The 13,096-nt window shown below is 50.3% G+C and overlaps 2 non-coding genes across 2 annotated transcripts; both read left to right on the plus strand.

The window, feature by feature from the left end:
- Window positions 1-3,983: 3,983 nt before the first annotated feature.
- Window positions 3,984-4,065, plus strand: Trnas-gcu. Its single transcript has one exon. It is a non-coding gene; the product is annotated as a tRNA-Ser (tRNA).
- An 820-nt stretch (window positions 4,066-4,885) lies between these two features.
- On the plus strand, window positions 4,886-4,967 carry Trnas-acu. Its single transcript has one exon. It is a non-coding gene; the product is annotated as a tRNA-Ser (tRNA).
- The last annotated feature ends 8,129 nt before the right edge of the window (window positions 4,968-13,096 follow it).

The following is a 13,096-nucleotide window of genomic DNA, read 5'->3' on the forward strand; positions in this document are numbered from 1 at the left end:
GCACGCGGAAGGTACGACACGACAGAAAATTGCGGATAAAAATCGGCAGAGGACCCCGAAGACCCCATCCATGAAGCGTAGAAAGAATGTGATGACGCCACGTCGTATCGTACGCCTTCCGCATGTCGAAAAAGACAGCGACCAGGTGCTGACGGCGGGAAAAGGCAGTACGGATGGCCGACTCCAGGCTCACCAGATTGTCGGTGGCGGAGCGGCCTTTACGGAACCCACCCTGAGATGGAGCCAGAAGGCCCCGAGACTCCAGTACCCAATGCAAGCGCCGGCTCACCATCCGTTCAAGCAACTTGCAAAGAACGTTGGTGAGGCTAATGGGACGGTAGCTGTCCACCTCCAGAGGGTTCTTTCCAGGTTTCAAAACGGGGATGACAATGCCTTCCCGCCATTGCGACGGAAACTCCCCCTCGACCCAAAGACGGTTGTAAAGATCGAGAAGGCGCCGCTGGCAGTCCACTGAAAGGTGTTTCAGCATCTGACAGTGGATGCCATCTGGCCCAGGAGCGGTATCAGGGCAAGCAGCGAGGGCACTGCGAAATTCCCACTCACTAAATGGAGCATTGTAAGATTCTGGGTGGTTGGTGCGAAACGAAAGGCTCCGACGTTCCATCCGCTCTTTAATGGAGCGGAAGGCCTGGGGGTAATTCGCAGAAGCGGAACTCATAGGATTGTATATTTCTGATCCCCTTAGTATTTCTGTTTTAAATGTAGATGTTATTCCAGCCAGTTTTACGGATCATTGTGCCCTTGCGGTTATAATTAATTTGGAGCGTCAGCCTCTTAAACTTTATAGGCCGCTGTGGAAATTTAATGTCTCCTTGCTCTATGACCCTGACATCGAACCTCTAATACAGACGGCGTGGGACATGTGTTTACGTTCTCTGCGATACTATCCGTCTAAGCTTCACTGGTGGATCCACTGTGCGAAGCCAAAACTACGTCGTACTTTAATGTCCTACAGTTATAATAGAGCGCGAGATCTGAAACTGACTTTTGAGTATTATTATTCGGTGCTTCGCGAACTTTATGCTACTTCTCGAATGACATGTGCCCACCTTTCTGAGGTTCGGAAAATTAAAGCCAAGCTCCTTAGTATTAAACGGCTTCAGATGGAAGGATTGAAGATTAAATCTAAACCGCCGTCCACCTTAGCACATGAAATGACTTCCATGTACCATCTGTTTCGTCACCACAAGAACCGTCGACGTGTATTGATTGACGGCCTTATGGCAGCTGATGGTCGCCGGCTTACCTTACAGAATCAAATAACCCATGAACTTACCTGCTACTATGAGACCTTATATGCTGTGGCTGATTCTGATCCGCTTGATGTTGACGAGATTTTAACTGCTATCCCATCAGTTTTAACAGAGGACCATAATATGGAATTTTTAGCTCCTTTTACTGCAGACGAAATTTCAGCTTTCATTGCTTGTTCACCATCTCACAAATCTCCTGGTCCGGATGGCCTTCCTAAGGAGATTTTTGTTCGCTTTTGGACTATTATAGGGCCTGTTTTTACGGATATAGTAAATGAAATTTTGACTGGTGGCACAATTCCAGCCGATTTCAAGAGAGGTACGGTTGTCCTGATACCGAAATCTGCTGGTTTGAAGACAGCTAGTGACTTTCGTCCTTTAACCCTTTTAAATTTTGATTATAAGACGGCTGCTAGGGCTGTTAATGCACGTCTATCCCTCTTGCTTACACCTGTGATAACTCCTTGTCAAAGCTGCTTTCCGGGGCGCTCCATCTTGACGCCTCTGGCGGGGTATCGTGATATTGTGTCGATTGTCGCTGTCACCAATATTTCCTGTGCGCTTTTATTTGTTGATTTTAGTAAGGCTTTTGATCGTGTGTCCCATTCGTTTTTAGAGCTTCTCCTGCGCCGACTCGGTTTTAATGAAAAGGCGCTGCTGGTTCTTAAGAATATGACGACTGGCATTTCTGCTAAGATTGACATTAATGGACAGCTGACGAAGGTCATTGATATTAAACGTGGCGTCCCGCAAGGTAGCCCTTTATCCATGACCCTTTATGCTCTCTCCCTTCAACCACTCCTCACACGTCTCAACTCGACACTTCGTGGTCTTACGATCTCTGGGGTTACCCAGACAGCAACAGCTTATGCTGATGATTTGGTTGTTTTGCTTCGTTCCACCGCAGAAGTGCCGCCGTTGAAAATGGAACTAGATAAATTTTCTGCGGCCTCAGGTTCTCGTATCAACCCCCGTAAAAGCAAACTCCTGAATTTGCGGGGCTTTGAACATGTGGTTGTTCCGTGGGTTACGGCTGTTGAACATCATACACATTTAGGTATCTATCTTGAACGGTGTCCTCTTCGTATGGCTGCGAAAAATTGGCAAGTGGCCATTTCCAAGCTTCAAGGTGTTTTATTCGAACACTCATGGCGTTCGATACCGATACTGCAAAAAAAGCATGTATTAGACACTTATGTTTTATGTAAAGTATATTACGTTGCTCAGTTGTTTCCGCTTCCCAGAATGCAGGGTGCAAAAATGGTCCAGCTTATTAACAGATATATTTGGCGGGGGCACATTTTTAAATTACGTTGTGATGTTCTTAGGAAGCCGCGACTTGAGGGCGGCTTGTCGTTCACCGATGTCCGTGTCAAGTCTGCTGCCCTTTATGTTAAGCGCACCCTCCATCTTTTATTTTCTGAGTCCCCGACTGTTACTTCGCGATTATTCCATGTCGTTCGTCCTGCGAGCTTGTCACCGCCTATTAACGTAGGGCCTCTAAATGCGAAGCTACGGCATGCTCGGGACTTCTACATTGAGATTAGTTATCTGGATCTCCACTTACAACGTAGTCCTGTTTTTACTACGCGAACACTGCTTGTCAAATGGCACAGGTCTTCTTCTTCCATCCCGATTGTTTTACAATATCCCCGTTTTCATTGGCGTAACATATGGACGAATATCATCTTACCCGTTCATTCCGCAACTGTTGCCTCCCTATGGTATAAGGTAGTTAATCAGCTGATTCCTACGAACGAACGACTTCATCGTATAGGTTTAAGTGTCTTTCCGCTTTGTCAAACGTGTGGTTGTATTGATACACTCCCACATCGATTTACCTGCGCTGACCGTCTTCGCATGTGGTACTGGCTGCGCCGACAATTGGCGTTACTCACCAGAAGCTCGGAATCAGCTTTTACCACTGATATTCTCTGCTGGCCGGACACGGTTTTTTATCCCCGGACAAAGAACAACACCATTATGTGGCTTCTTGGCCGTTACATTTTTGCAGTGGTTGATGGTGATGGTATTTCCGATTTTATTTCGTTTACTGGTTACATGCTTCATGAGTACTGGACGCAACAATCTTTCCCACATCTTAAGAGGGACTTTGCGAATATGCTCAGTATTGTTTTCGAAAAGCAGGGGATTGGTTAAGTTTCCACTTCTATTGCTCGCTCCTGCGCCAGTTGCATTAATGGTACCGGTATAGGGGGATACTGATCTCACTTCATGATAGGGGAGACATTTACGCTAGCTCTTAGTTATTTTGCCTTCCTGCCAAGCTTTTACCTGTTTAGATAGACAACGCATAAATAAGCCCCGGGTCCACATATCAGTATCATGAGACTCCGAACCAAGGACAATTACTACGTATTGGTGCCACTGTGCTTCAGTGCAGGGAGGAGGAGACGTCATGGCCAAGCCTCGGGATTCGACCCCTGCCCAACGCGCCTCCACAGACCTGCACTGGGTCATTAAAATGGTTTAACACAAAAACAAAAAAAAAAAAAAAAAAAAAAAAGTGGTTAGGGCGTAAAAAAAAAAAAAAAAAAAGGTATGATTCCTGCTTTGGGTGCAGGAGGTCCCGGGTTCAAATGCCGGACGAGCCCTGCCATTTTGACCGTGCTGAAGAGTAGGTGGAACTCAGCCCCGGTTGCAGCTCCTCAATGAAGAGTACACGCCTGTTAAGTAAAAATAAAAAAAAAAAAGGTGGCCGAGTGGTTAAGGCGTTGGACTGCTAATCCAATGTGCTCTGCACGCGTGGGTTCGAATCCCATCCTCGTCGAAGAATTTTACGTAAAGCACTCGTTTGCGGTCACTCCCTCTCCGTGCGAAACGCCACACAGTAGTAACAACGGCGCGTGCACGTGGCAGATGGAGTGTGTATGAAATACGAGACAAAACTGCCTACCGGATGAAAGCGCACAACATTCCATAGCGTATGCCCTTCGAATTAAACATCATTTCGAGATCTATAAACCAATCAAATTTCGGTTCCAGCAAAGAGTATGTTGGTATATGCGAACGACGAGTTGTTATTTATATTTAAGTGCATACCTGTCGCAGTCATTTTAACGTATCAAGCCTATAATAATCCATCTGTAGCAGTTTGTTTAAAGCCAGGCCGCCATCTACAGAACCGATTTGGCAGGGCCTACTGGAGAGACTTGACTTTGCAGACATTCGTCGCCAGTGGCCGCTCAAACACCAAGCTCCATCGCAAACAGCAGGACAATCTTGGGCTAGGGGGAACGTCAAAACCCTGCTAGCAATATCAGTGTAGCGTATCGAGGTGTACGTTTCGTTGCAGTAAGTCGTGGAAAAGAATGCACAGCACCTTTCTCATTTGCATTAGACGACACTGCATGTCGATACAATGCTTATTCCTGCAGTAAATAAGTGGGCCGGTGATTTTGCACCGATCGAATATTGACGTGGACGGATGCTGTCATTAAACGATTCGCAAGTGGGAGCTTGGTCGGCTGCACTGCTGCTTGGCATTAGACGTTAACAGCGGCCCAGTACGATGATTTGAATGCGTTTTCGAATCGACAAATGTCTTCTTTCGGCAAGCACTCACCAAAGACACAGCTGCAGTTGCAGCAGACGAGGTGGCCGAGTGGTTAAGGCGTTGGACTACTAATCAAATGTGCTCTGCACGTGTGGGTTCGAATCCCATCCTCGTCGAAGAATTTTACGTTAAGCACCCATTTCGGATCACGTCTTCTACATGCGAAACGCCACTCAGTAGTAGCAATGGAACGTGTAGGTGGCAGATAGCATCTGTAAGAAATACGAAACTAATCCGCTTACCAATTGAAAGGACACAACATTCGATAGCGTACGTCTTTCGAATCAAACATCATCTCAAGATCTATTAACGAATCGAAGTTTGGCACCATGGTGGTGTTTGGGAGCGGTGCGTTCTCATTCATATTTAAGTGCTTACTTCTTGCAGTCATTTTAACGTATCGAGCCTATAATACCCCCAACTGCAGCACGCCTTTCGACAGTTTGCTTTGCGTCCGGCCGCCATACACGGAAACGATCTGATAGGGCCTGGCTCCATCGCCAACAGCAGGAGCCTCTGGTCACACAATCTGGCTACGAAGAACGTGGTTTGCTCTTCGAAAGAAACTTGAATACAACATCAGCGATGAGGTCAACTAAGGTGACAAATAAATGTTGCGAATCGAGATAATCGCGTAGTTCCAGTAGTCGTTATACTTAATGCACAGGACATTTCTTATTTGGATTAGACAACGCTACACGACGATTTGGTGCTTATTTCTGCAGTAAGTAAGTGGGCCGACTATTTTCCTCCGATCGGATACCGACGTGGACAGATGCCATCATTAAATGATTCACGGGTGGGTGCTTGGTCAGCTGCACTGCAGCAGGGCGTTACAGCGTTAACACCAGCCACAGTACGATGCGTTTTCGAATCGACAAACGACTTCTTTCCGTAAGGACTAGCGAGGGACGTAGTTTCCGATGCGTCAGACGAGGTGGCCGAGTGGTTGCCATTCGCGCCTCGTCTTCGGCGCGAGACGGACGTGTGGCGGCCGCTGCGGACGTTTCGTGTCAACAAGGCTGTTTTCCTGCGAGCCAGGTAGGCCGGCTCGCAAGAGCATTACTTCACTTCACTGTGTATTGATTTGATGAAAATGAGAAAAGACACGATTAAATTCGCTTTCGATAGAAATTTCGTACGACCGAAAGCTTTTGAAATCAAACTGTGGCTCACACAAAAAGTTGGAATTACTAAACATTTATCGTTTGTGACTAACTCGGCATGTGTGAAATTGGCAGACCCTGCTAAATGTGTCGCAATTGTTGAACAATGTGGAGGTATTATTAAGTTTAGTGTGTGTGTTTGAGGTTTACGGGCGCTAAACAGCGGGGTCATCAGCGCCCAAACGCATAAAAACAGGAACACATGCAGTGAAGGGACTAAGACGAACAACGAACAAGGGGAACAGCTAAAAGACACAGACCTGACGCAGTTCCAAATCCTCACATACAGAGGCAAAACAAGAGGAGAAGGAGTGCACTAAAAAAGGAAAGGAAACACAAGGAAAGGAGGACAGAAACCGAAGGGAAACAAGGAGGTAGACGTGACTGGTAGACCTCTTACCTAAAATCTGGGTGAGCCAGTCATCTAGCAGCACATTAAAACCCTCTCCCTAAAAGCCGTGGCAACAAATTGGACGGGACACAAAACCGTAAAACCTTAAACACAGACGTTGCGTCGTCGTTCAAAATAGAGGGCAAATCCGGTGGCAAAGAAACCACCGCCCTCTGGTCAGAGAATAAAAGACAATCAAGTAAAATGTGGCGGACAGTAATCTGGACGCCACAAGCACTGCAGATTGGGGGATCCTCCCGCCGGAGTAAATAACCATGTGTGAAGGGACTGTGCCCGATGCGGAGGCGAGTGAGGAGAACCTCATCCCGCCTGCATGACTGGTAGGACGTACGCCATGGCCGCGTGGTGGCCTTGACCAGACGTAGCTTATTTTCACTGACTGCCAGCCACTCCTCTTCCCACTGACGCATAACGCGAAAACGCAGGAGGGAGGTAACAGCATGGAGGGGGACGGCACATTCAACAACGTCAGGGAGGGAACATGCATCTTTGGCAGCCACATCCGCCAGCTCGTTTCCCCTAATACCTACGTGCCCCGGCACCCAGCAGAAGGAAACCTCCTTCCCCTGCCGCTGCAGGTGGAGGAGGGCATCATGGATGTTCTGGACGACCGTATCCGCCGGGTACAAGTGTTGCATGGTCTGAAGGGCACTCAGGGAGTCAGAACAGATGAGGAACTTACGACTGGGAACACATCTCATCTGCTCCAATGCCCGCAAGATCGCAAACAATTCGGCATCAAAGATGGTAAACGCCGCAGGAAGCCGTAACTTGACGACTCGATCAGGGAATTCAACAGCACAACCAACAGAGTCCCCCTGTTTAGAGCCATCCGGAAATACTGGTACATGGTCGGGATGCTGGTTTAAAATATCATAAAATAAGGCGGTAAAAACAAACGCAGGAGTGCAGCTCCTCCTGTACTCCGACAAGTGTAAAAGGACGCAGGGCCTCTGGGGCAACCAGGGAGGCAGGCGAGGAAAACCTTGTCGTTGGGGGGCCACACGCTCCACACCAAGGGACTCAAGCAAATGCTTGGCACGAATCCCAAATGGTCTCGTTGCCCTGGGACGACTGGAAAATAGACGTTCCATAGGCGGTCGGGCAACGGTAGGGTACGCAGGGGAGGTAGGACAGGCAAGGGATTGACACACCCGTCGCACCATGAGGAGTTGCCGCCGGATGGCGAGCGGCGGTTCCCCTGCCTCAGCACACAGGCTGGGGATGGGACTGGTACGGAAGGCACCAGTGGCCAGCCTGATACCCTCATGGTGTACTGCGTCAAGTATCTTCAGATACGAAGGCCTTGCTGACCCATACACGGTGCAACTATAGTCCAGACGCGATCGGACGAAAGCCCTATAAAACTGCAGCAGACGTGCCCGATCTGCTCCCCAGGACCGATGGCTCAGACACTTCAAAATATTCAGTGCCTTCAGGGCCCGCACCTTGAGGTCTTTAAGGTGAGGCAACCACGACAGTTTGGAATCAAAAGTGAGGCCCAGGAACCGCACAGTGTCGCTAAAAGGAGGAATGGTGTCCCTCAGACGCAATTCAGGGGAGGTAAAAAGACGTCGAGAGCGATTAAAATGAACACACACACATTTGTTGGCAGAAAAGGTAAAACCCGTCTTCACAGTCCATGCCTCTAATCGCTGTATGGTAAGCTGCAACTGCCGACTAGCAGTGACAAGACTGGAGGAAGAACAGAAAACAGCAAAATCGTCCACAAACAAGGAGCATTGGGCAGGACTCCGGATAGTGGACGTGATACTGTTAATGGCGACGGCAAAGAGGGTGACACTTAAAACGCTTCCCTGAGGAACACCATTCTCCTGCACATACAAATCAGATAGCACATCACCAACCCTATAGCGAAAGAGGCGGTGGGAAAGAAAGGACCGAATGAAGATGGGGAGACGGCCACGAAGGCCCCACTCATGGAGTTGATTGAGGATATGGCGGCGCCAAGTAGTGTCATACACCTTATGAATGTCAAAGAATACACCTAGACAATGCTGGTTACGCAGGAAGGCCTGCTGGATGGCCGCCTCAAGCAGGGTCAAGTTGTCTATAGTGGAACGCCATCTCCGAAAGCCACACTGAGAGGGGATAAGGAGCTGCCTGGTCTCGAGCAGCCAAACCAGGCGACGATTGACCATGCGTTCCAACGTCTTCCCGACACAGCTCGTCAAGGCGATACTTCGATAACTACTGGGATGCGTTCGGTCCTTCCCTGGTTTGAGGAGGGGTATCAAAATCGCTTCCCTCCACGAGTCAGGGTACGTGCCGGATAACCATATCATATTAAAAAAAGTCAGGAGAACTTCCTTGGAAGGCAGTAACAAGTGCTGCAGCATGCTGTACCGGATTTGATCATGACCAGGCGCAGTATCATGAGCCACAGACAGCGCCGAATCCAGTTCCCACATTGTGAAGGGGCAGTTGTAGGGTTCAGAATTAGGAGAACGGAAGTCCAAGTGACCCCTCTCGATGGCAGTGCGGTAGCGGCAGAATTCTGGATCACAGTTAATAGTGGCGGTAGATTCCGCAAAATGCATGGCCAGTGTCTGGGCAATGTTTCTCGGCGCCGTGAGGAGACTTCCCTGATGCAGCAATGCCGTGACAGGTAGCTGGCCGAGTTTCCCGGAAATCCTCCTGATGGCTTCCCATAGTTTCGTAGAACTAGTGGAGCGGGAGATGGAGTTCAAGAACGATTGCCATGACCGTCGTTTGCTCTCTTTAATCACGCGCCGCGCTTTAGCCCTTGCCACCCGAAAGGCTGCAAGATTGTCAGCTGTGGGACGGCACTTGAAGCGGCGCAGAGCGGCACGGCGGGCTCGGATGGCGGAGCGGCACTCAGGGGTCCACCAAGGGACAGGACGCCTCTTGGGATGACCGAATGACCGTGGGATGGACAATTCAGCAGCATGGGAGATCACAGCTGTAACATGGTCTACCCATTCGTGGACGCTGTCACGGTGTTCCAAAACGGCCAGGTGGCTGAAAAGTGTCCAGTCAGCCCTGCAGAGGTGCCACCGGGGCGGTACCGGAAATGCCATAGCCTCATCCAGGAGGCGAATCCAAAGGGGGAAGTGGTCACTAGAATGGAGGTCAGCATCAACCTCCCATAGAGCAGAATCCGCTAGTGCTGGAGAGCAAAAGGAAAGGTCAATAGCTGACGACGACCCAGAAGCAGTACAGAAATGAGTGGGGGCACCAGAGTTGAGGATGCACAGTTCTTCAGACACCATGAGGCGTTCCAGAATGCGACCCCTGGGGCAAGTAGTCGAAGAGCCCCATAAGACATTATAAGCATTAAAGTCCCCCAGAAGAAGAAATGGGCGGGGAAGTTGGCCAATAAGGTCCGTGAGAGCCTCAGAGTCTATCGCATCCTGAGGAGGTAAGTAAAGTGAACAGACTGTGAGCCTCCGACCCACAAGAAGGTCAACTGCAACTGCTTGCAAGTCTGTAACGAGAGGGAGCTCAGATGAGGGGTGCATGTCACGGACAAAAACTGCAACACCTCCCTTTGCCCTTTCCCCCATCAGATCATCTTTCCGATAGATGGTATAGCCCCGTAAAGAAGGAGCATCAGTGGCCCGAAAATGTGTCTCTTGGAGACATAAGCACAAAGGGAACTCACGTACAAGGAGTTGTAGTTCGGCCACATGCGTCCTGAACCCATTCAGGTTCCACTGTAAGATGGGAGCCAGTGATCAGGGTGGCTGAACTTTCACCCTGCCTCTGTGTTTTGGAGGAGAGCCTGTACTGGCCGGAGATTTATTCCTGGGGCGAGAAGAGCGCCCCCGGTCGACATCAATGTCCATCAGCTCCGATGACGACCCACGGGAGATGTCAGACTGTACGATGGCCTCGTCATCGGACCGACCCTGATCAGTCTCCGCAGGTGGCAAAATCTTCACCTTCGGCGTCTTTGTCTTAGGGGGCTTAGAATGCAGAGCCTTGTCCGCAGTTGGAGCTTTACTCGCCTGGGCAGAAGGCGCCATAGGGGAAGAGGCAGGAAGTACCCCAATGTCAGCAACCACGGCCTTGTCCGACGTTGCGGGGAGAGCTGCAGGTTGCAAAACAACCGCAGCAGCACAAGTGCACTGGCAAACGCAGGTATTAGTGCTCACACTAGCAACCTCCGTCTGCGTAGCAACAGTGGCCATTTGTACTGGTTTTTTCAGGGCGGAAGCGAAAGATGTAGTAAACACAGGAGGTTGCATGGCCTTAAAGAGCTTCTTGGCCTCACCATAGGGGATGCGCTTAGATGTTTTGATCTCCTGTATCTTCCGTTCCTCGAGATAGATGGGGCAGACCCGGCTCCAGACAGGGTGACTCCCAAAGCAATTCACACACTTCACAGGCGATGAACAATCGGCTCCTTCATGGGCAGGCTGACCACATTTACCGCAAGTGGCTATCCCATTGCACCCCAATGTAGTACGCCCAAAGCGCTGACATTTAAAGCAGCGCATTGGGTTGGGGAAATATGGCCGTACTGGCAAACGTAAGAACCCCGCTTTAACATGCTCTGGAAGTCTCGGGCAACTGAACGTGAGAATAAACGAGTCGGATTTTACTAGGTCCCCATCGACTCGCCTCATAATATTCTGCACGTCAACAATACCTTCGTCAGCCCACTCAGATTTCAACTCGTCTGTGGAGATATCCACCAAGTCCCTACATGTCACAACACCCTTACTATAGTTGAGTGTGGAGTGGAGCTCGGTCTCGATAGCGTACTCTCCGAGACAGGGTGCTTTCCGAAGAGAAGCGACTTGACGGGAACTAGAAGTCTCAACTAAGAGAGTACCATTGCGCAGTCGCTTAACAGATTTCAGTGTACCTGCAATTCCTTCAAGACCCTTGTGGATGTAAAAGGGAGAAACCCTCTCAAAGCTACCCTCCTTCCGTTTAATAATCAAAAACACATTCTGATTTTCAGCATGTGCTCTGTTACGACAGTCTGATAAATCTCTAGCAACACCAGGAGCTGGAGGACTCGCAGCACGAAGTTGCTTTTTCGAAGGGGTGTGTTTGTCTACCAGCGGCCCACCCAATCCACTGGTAGGGGGAAATGTAGAGGTCGAAGGGTCCATTGCGGTCCCACGAGCAGCTAGGGAACTAAAGGTCCGCTCAGACAGAGCCCCGCGTGCCAGAGTAAGCCGTATACAACTGGGGTGCGGCAGGTGCCCCAGAGGTTGCCCGCTACCGACTGTTCCACCCCAACAGCCATGCATCTTATAAGCGCGCAGCACACCGTAAGATTGAGGGGTTTTTATAGAGGTGTACCTTCCTCGCAATCCAGGCGGTCAAGCCAAGATTACCATTCCCCACAGCACACAACATTCCACCGCCGCACCATACGGTGGTGGTGGTGGTAGTTGTTGGTATGTTTAAGGGGGACTAAACAGCGAAGGTCATCAGTCCCCAATTCCAAAATCAGGCGAGCCGAAAATCTACGAAGCAGATAAAAACCAAAGGGGGAGGAGACGTCCCCCCAGGCGCTAAAAGCACACAAATGCAGCAACAAACACTACAGACAAGAACAGGACAGAGGAACACGAGACAGAAAGAAACAGAAGAAAGGAAGATGGCCGGAGACTGGTTGACTGACCACGAGATCAAAAATGGGAAAGAGTCAACCATCTCACGGCACACCAGAACAGCAACAGACACAAGGACAAAAGACACAGAAAGGGAAAGGTGCAGGACCTCCCTAAATCGAACCATAAAACGGACTACCACGGATAAAATTTAAAACGGTATCAGCCATGGAGGCATCGTCGGATAAAACCAAAGCCAAAGTGCCCGGGAGATGAAACGATTGCCGGAGTGTGCGCAGTCGAGGACACTCCAGCAAAATGTGGCCGACCGTCAGCCGGGACCCACACTGACACAAGGGGGGATCCTCCTGACGTAACAGATGGCCGTGCGTCAGGTAGGTATGGCCGATGCGCAGCCGACACAGGACTACCGAGTCCCTGCGAGAAGCCCGCAGGGAGGAACGCCACACATCGGTCGTCCCCTTGACAGCCCGTAGTTTATTCGGGGCTGTCATTCCACGCCACTCAGCAGCCCACATCCCAAGTACCTTACGGCGCAACACCAGCTGCTGGTCGCGAGCCGTAAGGCCGATCTCCAAAGCTGGGGCGTCTATCGCCCCTTTGGCCAGCCTGTCAACACGTTCGTTCCCCGGGATGCCAACGTGACCTGGCGTCCAAACAAAAACCACCGAACGACCAGAGTGGGTAATGGTGGAAACAGACTCCCGAATAGAGGACACCAGAGGAGAAGAGGGATAGCAGCGGTCGATGGCCTGGAGGCTGCTCAGGGAGTCACTGCAGATGACGACGGACGCATCTGAGCAGGAACGCATATGCTCAAGAGCGCGCAAGATGGCCACCAGCTCTGCAGTAAAAATACTGCAGCCAGCCAGCAAGGAGCGTTGCTCAACATGCGCAGAGTGAGCAAAAGCGTAGGCAGTGCGACCATCAACCAGGGAACCATCAGTGTAGACAGGCTCACAGCCCGGAAATGAGTCGAGGAGCGCAAGAAAACGGCGACGGAGGGCCACAGGCGGAACCGAGTCCTTAGGTCCCTGTGCCAAATCCAGACGGACGGACGGCCGGGACAAACACCAGGGAGGCGTAGGTGT

This window comes from Schistocerca americana, chromosome 2, assembly GCF_021461395.2.
Source record: "Schistocerca americana isolate TAMUIC-IGC-003095 chromosome 2, iqSchAmer2.1, whole genome shotgun sequence".
In the NCBI taxonomy this organism is placed as follows: domain Eukaryota; kingdom Metazoa; phylum Arthropoda; class Insecta; order Orthoptera; family Acrididae; genus Schistocerca; species Schistocerca americana.